The 22681-nt window shown below is 41.6% G+C and overlaps 1 protein-coding gene and 1 long non-coding RNA gene across 4 annotated transcripts in view; both read left to right on the plus strand.

Annotated features, from left to right (window-relative positions):
* The window catches only part of ZNF704 (zinc finger protein 704), a 279969-nt gene that overhangs the window by 122229 nt on the left and 135059 nt on the right, over positions 1–22681 (plus strand). The window lies entirely within an intron of this gene.
* On the plus strand, positions 990–22074 carry LOC138990692 (uncharacterized). The gene is made up of 6 exons (XR_011466754.1): positions 990–1806; positions 2310–2555; positions 7282–7376; positions 7488–7552; positions 7831–7922; positions 10617–22074. It is a non-coding gene; the product is annotated as an uncharacterized lncRNA (long non-coding RNA).

Genomic DNA, 22681 nt, shown 5'->3' on the forward strand with positions numbered 1-22681 from the left:
AGACATTTGCTTCTTGGCAGGAAAGCTATGACAAACCTAGACAGTGTGTTGAAAAGCAGAAACATTACTCTGCCAATAAAAGTCTGTATACTCAAGGCTATGGTCTTCCCAGTGGTCGCATACGGTTGTGAGAAGCTGGACTGTAAAGAAGGTGGGGCAATGAACAATTGATGGCTTCAAACTATGGTGCCGGAGAAGACTCCTGAGAGTCTCTTAGACAGCAAGAAGATCAAACCAGTCAATCTTAAGGGAAATCAACCCTGACTACTTGTTGGAAGGACTAACGCTGATGCTCAAAAGCCAGTATTTTGGTCATCTGATGTATACTGCTGACTCATTGGGAAAGTCCCTGATGCTGGGAAAGATTGAGGGCAGAAGGAGAAGAGGGTGTCAGGGGATGAGATGGCTGGATGGCATCACCGATGCAATAGACATGAACTTGGGCAGACTTCAGGAGATGGTGAGGGACAGAGAGGCCTAGCGTGCTGCAGTCCATGGGATCGCAAAGAATCGGACTTGACTGGGTGACCGAACAATGACAATCGGTCACAAGTAAGCCACAGGTCCTGGCCACACTCATGGGGAGGATATTACACAGGGTGTGAATAGTAGCAGGGAAATACCACTGACAGTCAACTCAGCCTCTGTCTATCATACTAAAATGTTGATTTACATAGTATTCACCCAGTGTACGGAGAAGGCAATGGCAACCCACTCCAGTACTCTTGCCTGGAAAATCCCATGGATGGAGGAGCCTGGTAGGCTGCAGTCCATGGGGTCGCTAAGAGTCAGACATGACTCAGAGACTTTCACTTTTCACTTTCATGTATTGGAGGAGGAAATGGCAACCCACCCCAGTGTTCTTGCCTGGAGAATCCCAGGGATGGGGGAGCCTGGGGGGCTGCCGTCCATGGGGTCGCACAGAGTCGGACACGACTGAAGTGACTTAGCAGCAGCAGCAGCAGCACCCAGTGTAAGGCTAGAAGTAAGGTATTTAGCTAATGAAAAAGCAGCTCCAGGTGTTATGCTGGAGTCCATCAAAAGTGTATGAAGCTTAACATTCTAATTCATTGTTCAGATACCCACAGTCCTTAAATAGTGCTATGAAGAAGTGTCTTACCCAGTATCTACAGCATTCCCAACTTGGTGACTAACTCATATCAGATGCTAGGAGCTTAATGAATGAATGTTTATTTTTTATTTTATTTTTTTTTTGAATGAATGTTTATTAAAGGCTGTATCTCCATGTGGTGGGAAGCAGTACAGTGTACCAGTCCAGAGCACTAACTTTGGAGCTAGAAAAACCTGGGATCACATCCTTGTTCTGCCATTTATTTTCTGTGTGACGTTGGGCCAGATACTCAAAATTTTCAGAGCCTCAGTTTCTTCATCTGTGAAATGGAGCTAATAATGCCATAATCTTTTTCATCTGAGGCAGCCTGGATTTTAAAATACACTTGATTTGATATGTAATTATTTGATATGTAATTCACAGAGAACAATGGCTACCAATTAAACTAGCTATCACTTTTTAAAATTGAAGTATTGTAGATTTATAATGTGTTCATTTCTGCTGTACAGCAAAGTGACTCAGTTATAGACAGAGAGGCAGATACATTCTTTTTTATATTCTTTTCCATTATGGTTTAATCCTAGGATATTGAATGTAGCTCCCTGTGCTACACAGTAGGATCGTGGTGTTTATCCATTCTATCTGTAATAGTTTGCATCTGTTAACCCCAAAGTCCCGATACATCTGTCTCCTACTCTCCTCCTCCTTGGCAACCACAAGTCTCTTCTCTATCGGTGAGTCTTACACTGTGATATAACTTGATTTATTCCAAGATGTACCTTACTTACTAACATAGAATGTGAGGAAAATATGTGCTTTAGAATTTATGTATTGTCCTAGTGCTGATCTGATATGGTTTTTATAAAGTTTAAATTGAGATGGCATGCATAAAGCACCTAGCAAATGGTACTTTTTAAATAGTAAGAGCCTAATAAGTATTCGCTATTTCATTGTCATTAGCAGTTATGGTCATCTTGGAAATTCTGAAAGCAAATCATTGTACGTTGTTTTCTTTTTTAATGTCTGAAATTGAGTTGCAGAACAGATCTACAAAGCCAGTGTTGATTTTTGCAGATAAGGAGTGGGATATTGGCAAAATGTCTGTCTCAGAGCTATGACTCTGTCCAAAAAGCTTAATAAGTGTAACAGTTGACAAAAGGCTTTTGGTGGGAAGCGAGCTTCCCACATGTCTTAAATGAAGGTAGAATAAAGGCCCAAATTACGCTTTGTAACTCAGCAGGTTGAAAGCCAGCTTTTAATGCAGCTCCACTCGGTTGCCTGCTCCTGTGATAACTGATAACTTGGTGACTGGCTGAGCAATTGCTTCACAGTAAACCAAAGGAAGAAGGCCTTTATGCACGAAGCTGGCAATGCTTCCAATGACAGTGAAGAGCTATTTGAAGCAACGTGGTATGGATACCAGTTGCTTTAAAGGCAGAGCTATGACACAGCACTGGAGAAGCACAAAGCCTGGACACAGAGGGTATGTGTTAAATTGGCTGCATGTATAAGAAGCAAAGCCCAGTGCACTTCAAATGTTTGGAAGGACAGCTGGCCATTCTTTGTCTCCGTGTGTGTGTGTGTGTACGTGTGTGTGTGTGTGTGTACGTGTGTGTGTGTGTGTTACTCAGTAGTGTCCAACTCTTTGCAACTCCATGGACTATAGCCTGCCAGGCTCCTCTGTCTATGGGATTCTCCAGGCAAGAATACTGGAGTGGGTTGCCATTTCCTTCTCCAGGGGTTCTTCCTGACCCAGGTATCAAACCTGGGTCTCCTGCATTGCAGGCAGATGCTTTACCACCTGAGCTACTAGGGAAGCCATGGACACCTTGGCTCCATGGACACCTTGTAAGACTTCATAATACTTGTCCCTTCCTACCCCTTAGCACAATTTTCTTGCTATTTAATTGTGTGTCTAGCCAGACTATAAGCTCTGAGAGGGTGGTGATTGTGTCTTTCCTGCTCCCCTTATATATGCAGTAAGAAACACTCAGAAGGTTCTAAAATCTTCATGGATGGTTGAGTAAATGATGTTTACCCTTAAGCAGGGGAGTGAATTATATATACTGATGCCACACTTTATCAAAATTTCAATTTAAAATAAATACACTTGAACAGAAATAATTATTCAGGAATGTCTTTGTCAAAATTCTGCATTACGGGTCTACCATGAGGGCATGCTCTTTCAATTATACCAAGTTCCTCCTGCTGCTGCTGCTGCTGCTGCTACTAAGTCGCTTCAGTCGTGTCGGACTCTGTGTGACCCCATAGATGACAGTCCACCAGGCTCCCCCGTCCCTGGGATTCTCCAGGCAAGAATACTGGAGTGGGTTGCCATTTCCTTCTCTAATGCATGAAAGTGAAAAGTGAAAGTGAAGTCACTCAGTCATGTCCGACTCTAGCAACCCCATGGACTGCAGCCTACCAGGCTCCTCCATCCATGGGATTTTCCAGGCAAGAGTGCTAGGGTGGGTTGCCATTGCCTTCTCCACCAAGTTCCTAGGAAATAGGTATTGTGACAATAGGAAGAGCAATAGAGAATTGTTGTAAGCCGCCTGTCTCTCGGCTTTCCTCCACATCACGGGGCTGATTGTGAACCCCTGTGTTCTCTTTACTCCTCAGTGATGCTCATGGCCATGTGATGGTGGGCAGGTCACTTAAACTTGTAGTCTCAATTGCCTAGTCTCTAAAATGGAAATGAGAATAATACCTCCTCATGGGGAGGCTCTGGATATTCTTAGGGGGAAGAGAGATGATACAGTTCTCTTGAATAGTCTCTCCTGGTCTCCAGAAGACTTAGCTTTCTGTTGTAGCTAAATGTGTTCTTTGAGGGGCTCCGATGATACTCCAGGTCCTCAGCCACACTTTATCTGCTGACATATCCCATGCATCTGTAGTGTCCCTTAGCCCAGCTGACTTCTTGCCCTGATCTTGAATCCATACTGAACTTGTGTTCAGAGTTCTATAGGACAGCTGACTCCCTGACTGTTGAACGTCACATACTATGGTGTTAGTATTAGAGCTACTGCCTCTTTAGAGCTACTATTAGAGCTACTCCAAGGATGGAATGCTAAGAGTACAAAATGACCCACTAACCATGGATTGAGAACATGTTCTGCTGGACCAGGGGAAAACTGACAATCTCAGTAGTTGTAAATGCTCATTTCTTGTAACATGAACATGTCAGTTAAGGGCACTGTTGTTGGGGCATTTCTTTTTTTCCTATAATATTTAATGTCTCAGGACTGAGTTTTGGAAAATAACAGAGCCCAGCTATGTGAAGCCATGGTTCTTAAGCTGGGCTGCATGCTGAGAGGGAGACTGAGAAGCAGTACAGATGCCTAGATTTCTAACTGAAACCAAATGAAGCTATTGAATCTTTGGGGCCGGGCCTGCATAGGATTGAGAGCAATCGATTTAGAGATTCTGGGAATCGCTTCGTTTCTCTCCAGTCATGTCTGTTTTCTTAGCTGGACCCTTTTTATTTTTATTTATTTATTTTTTTTTATTGAACATTTTATTTGCTTTGGGTTTCAATAGACCTGCTAAGAGATATCTTAGAAGTTCAGTAGTTCAGTTCAGTTCAGTCACTCAGTCATATCTGACTCTTTGCGACCCCATAGACTGCAGCACGCCAGGCTTCCCTCTCCATCACCAACTCCTGGAGCTTACTCAAGATCATGTTCATTGAGTTGGTGATACCATAAAACCATCTCATCCTCTGTATTCCCCTTCTCCTCCCGCCTTCAATCATTCCCAGCATCAAGGTCTTTTCAAATGAGTGAATTCTTCGCATCAGGTGGCCAGAGTATTGGAGTTTCAGCTTAAGCATCAGTCCCTCCGATGAATATTCAGGACTGATTTCCTTTAGGATGGACTGGCTGGATCTCCTTGCAGTCCAAGGGACTCTCAAGAGTCTTCTCCAACATCACAGTTAGAAGTTGACTGGCTACAAATATTAAGCTGTGGTGGGAGGGGGGGTTCCTGGAAGGACTGACCTGGGTGCCTTTTCAGTACAAGGACCTGTGACACAATTATCTTCTGCTAATTATTATTCTTTACTAATTTACTGTATTGATCAGTTAGGCCTGGTTTGCTATGGTAACAAGCAACCCCCATATCTCATTGGATTCAAACAGCAAAGGTTTATTTCTGGCTTATGCTTCATACCCATCTAGGACTCAGGTGCATCTGGCCCAGAAGAGAACAGAGACGTGAGCACCAGTATTAGAAAGGCAACACTGGCCACTTCTACTCACATTCCTCTCACTCACGTAAATTGTGTGGCTGTGCCCAACTTCAAGGGAGCAGCCCTTGAATTCCACCTGGACCTAGAAGAAGGAGGCCTTGTGAACAGTCCCAAAGTCCCAAAAACACCGAGAGTGTTTTTTTGTTTGACAGCTAGTCAGCTTCCTTTGCGCTTGTCCGTTTGCCGGTGGTGGTGTTTAGTTGCTAAATTGTGTCTGACTCTTTTGCAACCCCTGTGGACTGTAGCTGACCAGGCTCCTCTGTCCCTGGGATTTCTCAGGCAAGAATACTAGAGTGGGTTGCCATTTTCTTCACCAGATGATCTTCCTCACCCAGAGATTGAACCCACGTCTTCTGCATTGCAGGTGGATTCTCTGTGACTGAGCCACCGGCATTTAGAGGTTTTATATAGAGCTGTAACTTTCAGAAGTGTTCATACTTCACGTCCAGTGACTCTATTGTGTATTCATATCATTTACTATTTTCAAGAAATTTTGTGGAGGGCTCTTTTATGTTTTAGTTTTTTGTCATGTTATTAGTTTTAGGATGGGGGAATGACCGCAGAACTTTTGATATTTTTATTCTTTCCTTTAATATAGTTGTTAAAGTCATTAGAGCTGATGACATGTGCTGATGAGGAGGAAATACCCAAACCACTGAATGGCTGTGCTGCTCAACGCTATGTTTATGGATGAAAGAGCTGTCTCACTACTATATTTCTAGGCAGTGAGTGCTATAGCAGGATACTGAGCAAAAAGACTTACTGAAATTAACTCAGTAAATATGACTGTAAGAAAAAAAACACGCTGGGAGAGAAAAGTTGGGAAGGGCCCTTAGGTTGAAGAGAGCTATTTGTCTTGCTCATTTTTCATATGGCCAGGCCCTCCATGGTTTGGAACTGGTGTTTGTAAGACTTGTAGCTACTGGCTCAGGGTGGGTGTGTATCAAAGTCTCTTCCTGTGTCACTTCTCTTCCTGGTGAACAACTCAGATGTTCCCAAATGCCAGATGTTCTTGTGGCCAAACAGCAGAATGATCGGGAGTGTTTCTTGTTGGGTCTTCACTAAAGGCTTAGAGAGGCCAAGCAACTTAGCATTTCGGGTTCTTTTTACATCCGCTTAGGAGCTAGCTTTGGGAAGTGACTTTTGGTGGCTCATGTGGTAAAGAATCTGCCTGCAGTGTGGGAGACCCAGGTTCAATCCCTGGGTCAGGAAGATCCCCTGGAGAAGGGATTGGCAACCCACTGCAGTATTCTTGCCTGGAGAACTCCATGGACAGAGGAGCCCGGTAGGCTGCAGTTCCATGGGGTCACAAAGAGTCAGACATGACTGGGTGACCAACACTTTTTCACTTTTGTTCAGGGGCTAACACATCTTTGGAGAAGTTGACAACCCCAGCCTGGATGATACTACATTAAAAAGTTCAACATCATCTGTCCTTTCCATAGAAATTTGCTTCACTGCTTCCTTTAGAGTAGTACACATTTTCCTCATTAGGGTCATGAAAAAAAAGTATCCACATCCACAAAAAGAGCCACATCCAGTGCCCATTGCTTTTGAAGAAGGAGTGATGTTTGACACGGACATAGAGCCACGGGGAAGGCCATGTTTCAACGTTTACTGTTTGGGTTCAGCATTGGAACCAAACCAGTTTTTCTGGTCCTTTTTTTCCCCCCATCTGAGTGGCAGAAAGCCCAGAAATATAAGTTTGCATGCCAAGAGATGGCTCTAAATATAGCGCTGGGTGGGCAGGAAGATGGTTTCCTCATGAACGCAACTGGTGTGTGCTGCATACTCCCTACCACCCTTCAGGGGGCCGGGGGCAGCTTTGGCTTACTTGCCCTCTGCCCGGGGGCTCCCCGATTGACTGCAGAGTACAGGGCAGGTCGGCTTGGCACTCACAGCTCCAGCCAAGAGGTGTAAATCAAACAGTCCCTACCTAGCTGGCTTCTTTACTCTTCAGGATTCAGATGTGTGATTAAACACTTAACAACGGCCAGCTTTTAGAGACCGGGGAGAAGGCATTGTGGATACCTTGTTTCAACACAGTTTACAGAGGTAGGAAAAAATGTGGCTTTGCCTGTGTTTGCTTGGAAATATGAGAGGGTATTGCTAGCTACTGTCTACCAGGCAGCTTTGAAACTTGACTATTTTGCTCTTGTTTGCAAGGGTGACTTTTCATCTTTCCTACCTGTTTCCTCTTGATGCAATTGAAAGGAAATAGAGCACGTAAAGTAAGTAGACCAGCTTGGAAATGCTAACTTTAGAAGATCACTTTTCACTTTTCCCCAAAAGCAGATCAGGTCAGTACAATAAACAGCTTAGCTCAAAACTGCCTACCAAGCTCTTGCTCTCAGCAATTAAATAAAATATACTTTGGAACCTCAGTTTATATGAATCAGATTGCCCGAAGGGGATGGAGAGAACTGGTTGGACAACTGTTTGGGCCCACTTCCTTGATAAGATTTACTTTTATCTCACTCTGTTTTTTTCTTCTTTTTTTTCTTCGCAGTGGACGTAAAACAACAGCTTTGCAGATTAACGTTGATTTGGTTTTTACTGGTAAAAGCTTATTATGCCTAAGGAAATACTGCAAAGTAGCTGGTACGTGTTATGTAATGCAATCGTCTATGTTGAATGTATTAGTATTGGACAATTAATCTCAGCACACAGTTGGTTCTGAACCCAGGTTTTCTTAATCAGAGACATGAACTCAGTTACAGAGAAGCAGTGGGAGGTTCCCATCTCAGGTGAACCCTGGCTGACAATGAGTTGGACCACCTGAACGAGAGCAAAACTGTGAACTAGTGCCGACCCACTTGGTAAAGAGTGATTTGTGATGCCGAAGCCCATACTTTAGAACCAGGTGGCTTCATGAATACTTACATGTACTGTTGCTGCTGCTAAGTCACTTCAGTCGTGTCCAACTCTGTGTGACCCCATAGACGGCAGCCCACAAGGCTCCCCCGTCCCTGGGATTCTCCAGGCAAGAACACTGGAGTGGGTTGCCATTTCCTTCTCCAATGCAGGAAAGTGAAAAGTAAAAGTGAAGTCGCTTAGTCATGTCTGACTCTTAGCGATCCCATGGACTGCAGCCTACCAGCCTCCTCCATCCATGGGATTTTCCAGGCAAGAGTACTGGAGTGGGGTGCCATTGCCTTCTCCCACATGTACTGTTAGGTTCCATTAATTGTGGGACATGCAAGAGAGATATCAATAATTACTAGTAATTCACTAATACTTTTACGTGGGTTATTATCTTATCATTATATCTTCCATCTATTTTTGGGAAATAGTACAAATACATGGGAGACAACATGCAACCCCCAAAACCGTGTTCACCTCATAATTAGTAGTCAGTAAATGATGCTCAAGCTGAAAATCCAGTACTTTGGCCACCTCATGCGAAGAGTTGACTCATTGGAAAAGACTCTGATGCTGGGAGGGATTGGGGGCAGCAGGAGAAGGGGACGACAGAGGATGAGATGGCTGGATGGCATCACTGACTTGATGGACGTGAGTCTGAGTGAACTCCGGGAGTTGGTGATGGACAGGGAGGCCTGGCGCGCTGTGATTCATGGGGTTGCAAAGAGTTGGACGTGACTGAGTGACTGAACTGAACTGAACTAATTTTTACTGAAAATTAAACATTATTCAGTACACAAGTGCTCAGTCGTGTCCAACTCTTTGTGACCCCATGGACTATAGCCTGCCAGGCTTCTCTGTCCACGGGGTTTTCCAAGCAAGAATACTAGAGTGGGTTGCCATTTCCTCCTCCAGGGGATCTTCCTGACTAAGGGATCAAACCTGTATCTCTTACGTCTCCTGCATTGGCAGGCGGGTTCTTTACCACTGCACCACCTTGGAAGCAAACATTATTCATCTGAGGGACAGTTAGTGTCCAGGCAGACTACAGAAACATCAGGCCCACATGTTGGAAACCAAGATGCAGTCTACTTCTGTGCCGCTTCATAGGGCTCTTGTCTTGCCACTATAAACAAAGACCCAGGAAGAAGCAGGGGACAGACCCATGGAATCATTCTTTGGTCAGGGCAGAATGCCCCCAGTGGTGAGAAGCCGGCCAAAAGTCTAAAACCTTCCTCAGCTTTGCCACGTAATTTCTCCAGTGTGTCCAGATATTCAGATTTTTGTGGCTGATAAGGAGCAAAAGTTTCACAATAACATTCTTTGGCTAAAATAAATTAGTAGTCAATGTTGCAAAAATAAACCTTTTCCCACACAAAATTTATTAGAGCTATTATTTTGTAAACATTTTGTTGTTATTCAATTGCTCAGTCATGTCTGACTCTCTGCTTCCTCATGGACTGCAGCATGATAGGCTTCCTTGTCCTTCACTGTCTCCCAGAGTTTGCTCAAACTCATGTCCACTTAGTCGATATTGCCATCCAACCATCTCATCCTCTGTCACCCTTCTCCTGCCTTCAATCTTTTCCAAGCATCAGGGTCTTTTCTAATGAATCAGCTCTTTGCATCTGGTGGCCAAAGTATCAGACTGAGCTTTAGCATCAGTCCTTCCAATGAATATTCAGAGTTGATTTCCTTTAGGATTAACTGATTTAATCTCCTTGCAGTCCAAGGGGTTTTCAAGAGTCTTCTCCAGCACCACAATTCAAAGCATCAATTCTTCAGTGCTCAGCTTTCTTTATGGTCCAGCTCTCACATCCATACATGACTACCGGAAAAACCATAGCTTTGACTATAAGGACCTTTGTCGGCAAAGTAATGTCTCTACTTTTTAATATGTTGTCTAGCTTTTCTTCCAAGGAGCAAGTGTCTTTTAATTTCATGGCTGCAATCACCATCCACAGTGATTTTGGAGCCCAAGAAAATAAAGTCTGTCACTGTTTCCACTTTATTCTAAACATTTGATTTTTCCTAAATTGACATTTATGTGAAAAGATTTGTCTTCAAACAAGATGCCCTGAGAGAGTTCACAGAACTCCTTTGAGCTGTGTTCTCCACTCTAGTGGCATGGGCCTCCATGGGTGTTGAGTTTTAAGAGATAGTTATGTGCTCTAAGTTTAAAATACACAGTGGGTTCTGAAGACTTTGTAAGGAAAAAAAGGATGAAAAATATCTCAGTAACTTTTATGTTGATTACATGTTGACAATGTAATCACAATTGTCATTGCAATGTAATCGTAATGACAATATTTTACATATGTTATGCTAAATAAGATGCATGATTAAAGTTAATTCCTCCTTTCCTTTTTTTAATGTAGCTACTAGAAGATTTAAAATGACGTAAGCAGCTTACATTGTCTTTCTGTTGGACAGATGTTTACTGAATGGTGCCTGAAACAGGAGGAGACCCCCGCTGACCACCCCAGTCAGTGAGAGTGAGGAATGATAGCTGGCCCCTAATTCTACCACTTGGTGATCATTGCCTCTTCTAAGTGTAAACTGGGTGGATCTGAGTGACCCCAAGGGATGACTTCCTGCACCAACCCTGAGCAGTGTTGCAGCTGCCTGAGAAGGGGGTGTGTTAGGGAGGACTAAGGAAATAGTGGGAAAGCATCATCTGAACTCCTGGCCTCAGTTTACTTGCCCACCCAGGAAGAATTCTTGATCCACTTGAAGGATATTGAGTAGAAGCTTGCTGGGCACTAAGTTCAGGCCAAAGCTTAAAGAAGTTTGGTAAGTACCTACACCTAGAAGAAGTTGGCACAGCCCTGGTAGGAGAAGATCTGCACACCTCACAAAACCCAAATGGACCAAATCCAGCTTGGACAGTCACATCAGGAAGGAAGGAGGGATGGAGGACAGGTCCATCCCTTGATGGTGACTGACACCCTGGGGCAGGGTCCCAGGGGCTTGCTTCTTGCTCCTCTCTTCAGGGACCATTTCCCTCAGACGATATTTGCTGAGCGGTAACTGCACATGTGTTAAGTGATCCAGGCTCTAAGTTTCTTTCTCTGCTTTAAATATAAAATAAGAAGAGATATGGTCTTCAAGTCAAAGGGATTATAATCTACTAGGAGGGTAAAGCCTGTTGGTCATTTGAAGATGGTTAAAATGGCACAGACTTTAAGAGTTAGAAGGTGGAACTCTTTGCTGGGTGGAGGGACTGAAAGTATTACTGAAAGGTATGTGTAGGGGGTCAATAAACAGACCAGGTTGGTGGAAAGGAAAGTTGGCTTTATTTCAGATGCTAGGGGTAGCGGGGAGGGTAGTGGACATCTGTCCAAAGGCTGACTCTCCCCCACCTGACAAGCAGTGGGTGAGAGCTTTTATAGACAGTGTGGTAGGGGGCTGCATGATCTCTAACAGTCATCTTTGAATTGGTCATTAGTGGTCTGACCAGCACCATCTTCATTGTTTTAGTTACAGTCAGTCTTCAGTTCTAGGGTCCATTTGTTCCCATTTTTTGCAGTCAGTTCTTAAAATCGTGGCAGCTCATGTCCTGGGTATAGTCTGGTCATCTGTTAATGTAGTTAACTTCTCCGCCTGGTGTTTCAGTATCTTTAAGACAGCTCACAGGATATGGCTCAGAATATTATCTATTGCCCTTGAGAAAGAACTAAAGGTCCTTGACTATGCTTAATGACTGCATTATTATTATTTAGTCTCCTTAGACTGTTTTCTTTCTCAATTCTCTGATTAAACTTATGCTTTGACTAAAGGTTTCTATAGGCAAAAGGCAGGCGGAGGACATGGGTTGGGGGGCGGGGGTCAGCAAGGACCATAGGGTCCTGCTTCATTTCAAAAACACCCTCAACTCATTGGAAGAGGAACCTGGATATCAAGCTGCTTTGGACCTGCCCAGCGAACCTAAGTTCCATGAGAACAAGGAGTTTTGTTTCTGCTGGTTCATTGCTGAATCCCCAGCACCAAAAACAATGATTAGACAGTTAAGTGCTGAATATGCATTTGTTAAATAAGCAATGGTTGAGGTGAAATTCTATACTCCTCACTGTTCTCCAGGCCTGACACGGCTCCTGGAGGCTTAGAACTTGAAGACATCTTCAAACTAGCTAACTTCCTCTTCTTTTCTTTGCTTCCAAAATGTGCTTTCTTTTCTGATTCTAAGCCAAGTCTCCCTTGTTCCAGTCAGTCTTCTTTCCAGAAATTTCTCCTACTCATTCCTCTTCCCACCCAAAAGCAAGTTGCTTTTTCTCCTGCTATTTCCCACCATCATTGCCCATTCTTCTTCCATTTCCACTCATCAAGGATGTTTATTTTTATATGCTATTGTTCAGTAGCTAAGTTGTGTCTGACTCTTAGTGATCCCACGGACTGCAGCAACTGGGCCTCCCTGTCCTTCACTGTTTCTATATAGTGGTTCAAAAAAGAAGAAGATGTTGCTAAACCATTGGCTTGGGTCATCAGACTATGCGGGAAGCCTGTTAGATTCTTCCAGAGCAGAGTGAGAACTCTGAAGTCAGAAGTCTGATTGTGTATGAGTATAAGGCATTGATGCCAGGGCTGGCAGGACTGGCTGATGGACTTGACTCAGATGCCTTGGGCACCTTTTATGGTTGGTTTCATCTTGTCCTTCCCCCAAAATAAAAAAATTTTCTTTCGTCTTGCATCATAATACTTTCCCTATTCACATGAGGGGGCTCAAGTATACCCCAGTTGAGGAAAGGGTTCTATTAAACGTTGCATAGGGCCCACTTTTGTTGGATATACCACAGATTTGGTTTCTGAGTATCTACTTGCCATTATTTGATGGAGGGGCATCTTTTATCATAATTCATTTTTTTTTTCTGAAAATCCAGAAAACATCTCTAACATTGAGTTATAATATCACATAAACCCTTGTCATTACAAGAATTATTGCTTTATTAACTATCACAACCTCCCGAGAGGAAACTAAAGTGTTTTAAATATTTGTTTAAGTTACTGAAATGGTTTAAGTTTCGTGTAGTTGGAGTGACTTCCATCCTAATTGCTAATGCAATCATGAAGGCCTTCAGTCAGCCTAAGTGCACTCCATGGACTGAGGATGTACTGAACGTAGTCTACATTTCTCTAAGGACATCCTTTTCCAAGTTCATTTTAATTCCTCAATAGTTGGAAGCAGGAATTTTCTCCACAAGTGTCCCCAGTCCCACTTCCTACTTCCCTTTTTTCCCAGAGGTGTGTGTAGCATATAAAACAAAGCATCAAGTACAGATCAAAGGTTTTCCAGCAGAGTTGGTGCTTTTTTGCATGGCTTTAAAGTTCTGATTATTTATGGTATAAACTGTATTTGAGTCCCATAAACAGAGCCTTTCAATTAAATTAAAAAAACAAATTATTAAGTACTCAATGGGTTCCAGAAGAGCAAGAATCTTGGTTTGTTGCAAAAGCCTGTTTCATGGCTAGAGGCCGGTGTGGCCAACCACAGAGCTACACCGCAGACTATAAATTTAGCAAATCCAGAAACTTGACTGGAAGTCAAAATTGGCCCCGTATGATTACAATTTATTCAGTGACCCACTCCCTTCAAGCAGAAAGCTTGAAGTGTTGGGATCCCAGGAGGCAGATGTGGGAAGCCCAGATTAAGCACATATGTTAGGAAGAAAACATACTGTCAGAGAGAGTATGAACTGGATTCAAGACTACCCACCAATTTTCCATCTTAATGCTATTGCTCTTTAAATTATAAAGGACTTCATGGACTGATTAGTGCCTTTACAACTATATCCTCATTTTATCTTTCTGATAATATGGTGAATTTGGGAGTAGGTTTTGCCTGGTTTACTCTACAGATTTCACTTCAATGCTCTTCCTCCAGGAAGCCTTCTCTGGCTCACTCCTGTAACCAGTCTCCTTGACAGCAAGCAGAGTTCAGAGCCCATCCCCCACAGCACTGAGTCCTTACTCCTCTCACAGCACCTACTGCCAAAATTCACCATTGAATTTGCTTCCATTGTCTGTTGCCTTCACTGTTTGTAAAATACTTGAAAGCACAGATTGTATTTAGTTGATTCTTATGTCCTCCAGAATTACGGAGATAGAAAGGGAAGTGAAGAAAACTTAATCATCCTGTCCAGGGCACTAGAATGTAAACCCCATGAGAGTAAAGACTGGAACTATCACATTAAGTATGGTATCCACAACATCTAGAAGCGTGCTTGGCACAGAGTTGTACTCAAAAAAGGTCGGATGAATGGATATGACAGGTGAATAGTAGAACCAGGATATAAATGAAAGTCTGCACTGTTGAAATCCTATATGCTATTACATCCAAATACATGAAAGGAGGTTGAAAATATTATTTCATAAGTTCCTACCACGTGCACGACTCTGTGTGCACTTCCACACACATGATCTCATTTAATCTTTCCAACAGCCCTGAGAACAGTCCTGTGTGAGGTTACATTTCTCTTGGGTAAACACGTAGAAGTATAAAGTAGATATTTGTTTAATTTTATAAGAAACTGTCACACAGTTCTGCAGAATGATTGCACCATTTTGCAATCCTCACAAGAGTCCTGAGAAAGTCTGAGTTGTACTAGGAAATTAAATCTACTTTCCCCTGGCAGAAATATATTTAATCAGCTAAGAGCACTTGAGACAATTTTGATGTTTTCCTTATCTTTCCAAAGGGCCTGCTTGTTCCTGTTTCATACACCCTGTCTGTCTTTAGAATCTGCTTAGTTAGTTCCAAGCTCGTGTTCCACTTCATTTTGAAGTATGGTGTTTTTTCAGCTGTAATCTGATCTGTGGAATTTGGCCAGTCCCAGAAAGAGGACTGGCAAAGTTTGCAAAGTACATTTTTTTAAAAAAATGGAAACACTTAAATGTATAGGAATCCTTCCTGTTGTGATATACGTGCTTTCTAGCAAAATTGCATATAAATTTTTTAAAGTATTCTATTTAGTGTAAGTTTAGGGTATCTCCGCTATTCAAATAAACTTTGGCTGAAGTGGGTGGCCAATACATTAAGATACCAGACATTATTAACAGAGAGCGTTATTTCTGGAAGCTGTTATGCCCATCTGTAGTTAGATTTCTCTAGAACATTTTTCTGGTGCTAGAACTGAGCTGTGTAATTGCCACCTCCTTATCAACCGTAACTAAGGAATTTCCCTCTGTGCTCAAGGGATTCCTTGAATTGAATTTTTTTTAGTCTTGATTATCTTTAAAGTTTAATATAATAGATAATAACATTGAAGAAGTAAAGGGTGCCATCAAAAATATAATGTAACACTGCTTAACTCCACAGGGGCTCAAAAGAAGTAAAATTATTTAGTTCCTTAATTATGAATTTGGGAATTTAACATTTTTTATATTAAGTATGTTGAGAGGATGATACCTATACTTAAAGTATATTTTAGGAAAATGTTATATGATGTGATAGGAGTGGAAGAGATGGTTCTCCTCTTAAAAACACACACACAATTTTCATTCTAAATTTACTTACACATTTTAAAAATTGACCATCTCAATTGTAAATGTTTCTCTTAAATGATTGACTGTAGATTTCTTTAAAAGAGAGTTCATCAGTGCATACAGGGGTAGTTTCTTTCTGTTTGTTTCTTTTATATTGTTTTGATTCCTTTTTGTAGCAATTTACTACCACAAGGGGTAAGTTCAAAGTTTAGGAACTAGGGCTGAGTTTTGAGGATCCATAAAAAACGGAGATGCACCTGTTTATCCTCTGGTTCATGTAAACCATGTAATTAACTATGTGAAGATTTAGTATTGGTTTAGTTCATGTGTGTCTGCCCATTACCTCTGGCCTCCCCAACAGTTAAAGGGACAGTTCATTAGTTAAGCACATTATTTTAAGCAAAGATAACCCTTTCCCTGGCTCTGTGCATAAATAAGTGTATTTGTGCTAGTTGAGTGCATTTGTGGATTGTGATAAAAATGCCATGCATTAAATTGCAGCCAGATTAGATCAAGACAAATGTAGCAGGGATGACAAGAACATTTCTTGACTGGCTATTTGAAATTTTCTGTAATTTGAAAGTCTCTAAGCTCTTGCTCTCATAAGTGATTACACAATGCAATAGGGGAAACTATATTTAATGATGTGATTAGCAGTTTGTGACATATTTGGCTTCATGCTCCATTGTAACTGGGTAACTTTCAAGCAGTATCTTGGGGAGATGCATTAATTCTTTCATGGCCTAGGGTGTAATTCAATGGAGTACTTCTCTCAGTGTTCCTTCAGTGTTCTAGAATGGCACAGTGCAAAAAAATAATATTGTGTTGCAAGAAACATGTCATTTTAAGTTTTCTCATAGTCACATTTTAAAAAATGAAAAGGAGCAAGTGAAATTAGTAAGTTATATTTTATCTAACCCAACATGTCTGAAACATTATCATTTCAACATGTAATCAATATTTTTAAATTATTAATGATTTTAGATTTTTTTTTCAAAATAAGTCATCAAAATCTGGCATTTGTTTTACACTCACAACACACCTTAAATTAGACTAGCCTCATTTCAAGTCTAGAAAGATCTCCCTATCCTGCCACCTGGAAGCTATTCACTGATTTTGTCATGAAAATGTCTAACTTTTCCCCTTAATTTAGAGCCACATTTCACTTCACATATCCTGAAGTCTTCAGATCATTAGGAATGGACATTTCAATAATTATAAAAGCCATCACAGACTGAACCATCCACTGTGCTAATAAGCATGTTACACTAATTAGTTAACTCATTTACGCTCACGTGACCTTATGCAGTTAGGCACTGATACCTCTCGAGTATTCAGTGAGTCAGATTCAGAGTGATTGATTTACCTGGTAAAGATCACGTAGGTAGTAGGTGGCAGAGTCAAGATTAGAGAGACTGTTTCACCAGGGAAGGTCATGTGGGTGGTAGGTGGCAGAGTTACTGTGCTGACAGTGATGAGCTGGAGAGAGGGTTCTGGGCTGGAGAGGGTACTCCGGGCTGACTGAGTTCCCAGGAGCCCTCAGAGATCAGGTGGGAATGGAGAAGGCGCACCAATGGCGTCTCACAGCTGGAAAAGTAGTTAGGTTAGCTCTGAAAATTACCTGTTTCTCTGAACATCCCCATGCCCATATTTTTCTCTTTCCAGAACACATTTATATTTTAGTTCATATTTACTTACTGAGACATGTAAGGACACAGCCTTAAGCATGTTTATAAATGTTGCTGAGTCTTTATGCCTCGCATTGGTTGGTGGGGAGGCTTTTTCTTTTTCCCTGGAGTCTGTGAGTAAGGATCTAGATTTGAGAGTCTCTCAACTCTAGAGGTAGGTGAGGAAACAACCTCCTTCTTTTCTGCTGCTCCAGGAGACAGTGCTTTGAATGGAGAGAGAGAAACCAGACATGGTTTCTGAACATACCTTCTTGCTAAAAGGCTGAAGGAGAAGGAAAATGTTTTGCAATGTAACTGACCTGATACACTATTATCTTCCAATGGAGAACTTTGCTAACCCTCCCTAAGTTGGTTAGCATGTTGACAAACAAGCTTATCCAGAGCTAGCCCCTTCCCTTGGACTGCTTCTGTTTGTCCATCTACACAGCAAACAGGACAAGGTCAGGAAGGATGGGGAGAGAAGATTGGAACTTTGCTGCCTTCCTCTCCAGAGGAAAGGTTTGCTTCTGTATCCCAGGGAGACAGAGTGATTCAACTAAATCCAAGTGTGGGCTTCCCAGGCACTAGTGGTAAAGAATACTCCTGCCTATGCAGGAGACATAAGAGACATGGGTTTAATCCCTGGGTTGGGAAGATCCCCTAGAGGAGGGCATGACACACACTTGAGTATTCCTACCTGGAGGATCCTGTGGACAGAGGAGCGTGGTGGGCTATGGCCTATAGGGTCACAGAGAGTTGGAATGACTGAAGCGACTTAGCAGGCACACACTTGGGACACTCACCTGAGCCATGGATACCTGCCATGGAAGAAAGGTTGACAGAAAGACTAATGGTTTTCCTGGAATCAAGACTCCCAAGTAACCCAAGGTCTGGAGAAAATGACTTGTTAGGTATGACCCACAAATATGACTCCTAATCTTTGGTGGGATGAAAACAATGCACTACTTTAGAAATCCAAAAACTGTACTCGTAGCCTGATGGATCTCTGGGCTGAGCATTTGTAAAATAATCCAAATTGGTAAATGTTCTCATCAGATACTTAATTGCACATTAGAGTAGAAAGAGGGAAAATCTCAACATTCCTTGCTTTTCCTGAAGTTCTAGCCTGACCCCCAGGTTCTATTCAGTCATTCTGATGTGAACCTGTCATATCTTAGGGCTTAGCCCTGGGTCTGAGCAGGAAGGGATCAACCACTGTAGTCCCCTGGTAGATGCTCAAGACAGTATGGGAAACTATGAGGAAAGGGACTCACTTTCTTTTCAGGCAAGAAGTATTTTCTGAGTACCTGTGTATTAGGTGTTCAGAGGAGGCAGAGTGTATAAAACTTGTCCCTGCTTTCAAAGTCTGATTGGGAAAGCCAGACATACATCAGGGAAACAATACGCAACCAGATATAAGCAAGCAAGCCCTGAATTGGGCTTCCCAGGTGGCTCAGGGGTAAAGAATCTGCCTGCCAATGCAGGAGACACAGGTTTGATCCCTGGGTCGGGAAGATCCACTGGAAGAGGAAATGGCAACCCACTCCAGTATTCCTGCCTGGAAAAGTCCATGGACAAAGGAGCCTGGCAGGCTGTAGTCCAAGGGATTGCAAAGAGTCAGGCTTGACTGAGCAACTGAGCACAAACCCTGTACTGCCTTCTCTAACAAGTTCTTGAGAATTTTGTAGAATATTAAAAATACATTTGAATAGTACCAACAATAATAGGTTCTTAATAGTACAAAGGTCAAGGGGCTCAGTAAAAGAATATAGACTCTGGTATCAAACCAACCTCACATTAAAAGGCAGGCTTCACTGGCTGTGTCACCTCTGGCATATCACTTGACTTTTTTGAGGTATAGATTTCTCATCTATAAAATAGGAATAGCAATGGTCCTCTGGGGTCGTTGTAAAAACCGAATGATAGAATATACGTGTGCAGCTCTAAAATAACATGTCCACTCAAATGTTCCCTACAGAAAATCCTTTATAATTTAGGTAGATACCCTTGCTCTTGGAGGTGGATATTAACTCCCTTCATTTTCAGTATGAACCAGACTTAGTGATTCACTTCTAAAGAAAAGAGTGTGGAAAAGGAAAAATATTAAATTTATAGTGGAGAAGCCTGGTAGATATCCCTAAAGAGTAAAAGGTCAAGGTGAATATGATGATAGAAACATCATGTTGATAAGATCTCCTTTCTGCAGCGGGGTAATGAGAGAAGCACTTTACCTCTGTTGGTAATCCCTCCCTAAACACATAACCACAGTCTACTCTTGAGAAAATACATCAGACAAACCAAAATTGAGGGACATTTTACAAAATAAATGACCAGCACTCCTTAAAACCAACTGAAGTCTTAAAAAACTTGGAAAAATTGAGAAATCATCAAACATTAGAGGAAATATGGCAACTAAATGCAATGTAGTATCCTAGATGGATCTTGGAAGAGAAAAAAAGAATAGTAATGAAACGGAGTTTAGTTAATAGTAATGTTCTAGTTTGGGCTGCTTAACTTTGACAAACATATTGGAGTAATGTGAAATAACATTAGGGGAAAGTGAATTTAGGGGTATACAGGAAATCTCTGTATTGTTTTTTTGATACTTGTCATTTTTTGGCTGTGCTGAGTCTTAATTGTGGCACTCAGGATCTTTAATTGAGGCATGTGGGATCTAGTTCCCTGACCAGGAATTGAACCTGAACCCCCTGCAGTGAAAGTATGAAGTCTTAACCACTGGACCATCAGGGAAGTCCCCTTCTGTATTGTTTTATACAACTCTTCAATAAATCTATTTGAAAATTATTCCAAATAAAGAGTTAATTAAAAAAATATATATATATGTCCATTTATTTTATGCAAATATGTAGATAGACTTCATAACATAGATGGTGCTCATTTATAATAATAGTCACCTAGAGGGAAGGAAATTAAATGTGATGGTGAAGTAAAATCAATTTTATCATAGTATTTGCATATTTTACAATGAGAATACATTTTTTTGTTCATTTTTAGTTGTGTAACACAACTTAGAAATATTTTGGCATGTTTAGATTCAAATGGAATGGATTTCAGAAGGCGTCTATACCCAGCAGCTTAGACAGTGTGGTAGAATAATGGTCCCCCCAAAATGTCCATGTGTTAATCCTTGAAACCTGTGCAATATGTTACCTTACATTGAAAAAGGGACTTTAAAGATGTGTTAATTTAAGAATATTGAGTTCTCAGGCGATTCTGAAATATCTGGGTGGGATATTCAGGTTCAACTTCAATGTAGTCATAAAGATCCTTATAAGAGGGAGGGGACGGGTCAGTCAAAAGCCGGCGTGACAATAGCAGTAGAGAGAGGCTGAAGATGCTTCACTGGCTGCTGACTTTGAGATGGAGGAAGGGGCCGGCAGCCAAGGAGTGCAGGCTCCCTCCAGAAGCTGGAAAAGGAAAAGAACCAGTTTCTCCCCTATCGTCTCTAGGAGGAATGTAGTCCTGATGATCTGCTTTGAGCTTCTGACTGCCAGAATTGTAATCTAATACATTTGTCTTTATTTAAATATATGTGTGTGTGTATACATATGTGTGTGTGTGTGTGTGTGTGTATGGCCACAAATTCTTGGATACTCCTACCACCAAAAGATGGAGCTTGACTGCCTTTCCCTAGAGTGGACTATATTTAGTGATTCACTTCTAGTGAATAAAATGTGGCACAATTGATGATATATAATTTCCAAGATTAGGTCGTAAAAGGCAGATGACTTCCTCCTTGCTCTCTCTGGGATCGCTTGCTCTGGGGGAAGCCAGCTGCCATGTTGTGAAGTCACTCTAGCAGCTCAGTGAAGAGGCCCACACAGTAAAGAACTGAGCACCCCTGCCAGCAGTCAGCAAAGAACTACCTTTTCCTGCCACCCCCTTGCCATTGACCCTTTCTATGAAAGGTCTGTCTACAGTCAAGCCTTCACATGATTGCCATCCTGGCTGGTATCCTGCCTACAAACTCAAGGGAAACCTTGAACCAGAACACCAAGCTAAGTGACTCCCAAATTTCTGATCACAGAAACCATGAGACTATGCTTGTAGTTTAAGCTGTTAAGCTTTAGGGTCATTTGTTATGCAGCAATAGATAACTGATGCAATATGAAACACGCTTGGCATGCTATCTGGTATACATATATAAGTACTGAATAAATTATGGTTTTTATTTTTATTGTTGTTATTGTTGTTTAGTTGCTAAGTCATGTCCAACTCTTTTGGGACCCCATGGACAGTGGCCTGCCAGACTCTGTCCATGGGATTCTCTAAGCAAGAATACTGGAGTGGGTAGCCATTTCCTTCTCCAGAGGATCTTCCCAACCCAGGGATCGAACCTGCATCTCCTGCATTGGCAGGCAGCTTCTTTACCACTGACCCACCAAGGAAACCCCTACTTTTTTTTTTTTCAATTGTTTCAAAACTTATTTCTTTTACCCAGTTATTCTGGTCCTCCCAGTTGCTCTCCACTTGGAATAGTGATTCTTAACCATTACTGCACATTAAATTAAAAAACAAAAAACAAGAGCAACAGAAAAACTGCAAACAAAAAAGCCTTAAGGCCTATAGCCTTAGGCCAGATTAATTAAATAAAGAATTCTGGGGTGGGCTCAAACATCAATGTATTTTTAAAAACTCCCGTAGTAATTTTCATGGACAGACAGGGTAAAGGACCACTACTATAGAAACAATAATATTTAAATACGGGCTACTAAAATTCTAAGACCTCTGACTTTAGGAGCATAAAGTTATATTTCTTGCTAATTCATCAAAATAGGCTTTATACATTAAGGAAAATGTATTGCAAACAAAGAGAAAATTTAAAGTTGTCCACTGAAATAGCATATAACCTTATACCAGCCTCTTTTGAAAGGAATGAAGCAATCTTTAACTAAGAGTTTATCGGCTAGGCAGAGAGACCACAGGATAATTCTGTTGACCTTGCAGCAGTGAAACAGACTATTTGCGGACTGTATTCTGAAGGACAGTTAATGTTTTCCTTGGTTAATATGCTGAACTGGAATTCCTTCTTTCCTGTTTATATTTTATTTCTCTCTGTCAAGCATAAGTATCAAAGAAACATTCGCTGAACATGAATCTAAGAGAATGATTTGCTTAAGGCATCTAGAAAAAAATTAATTGTAAACTTGTTTAAATATCCTTTAGTTGACAAAAAAAAAAAGGTCTGCATATTTCATACTGAAAATATGGAGTCATGAAATAGGAAATCTATAATTAACATAGCAGAGTCTGTCATTTCGTCCCCTTGCATAACCCAAGGAAGGAAATAATCCACCAGGCATTAGGTCTCTATCAGAATGAGTTTTGACC

This window comes from Bos mutus, chromosome 14 (genome assembly GCF_027580195.1).
Source record: "Bos mutus isolate GX-2022 chromosome 14, NWIPB_WYAK_1.1, whole genome shotgun sequence".
Taxonomy (NCBI): Eukaryota; Metazoa; Chordata; class Mammalia; order Artiodactyla; family Bovidae; genus Bos; species Bos mutus.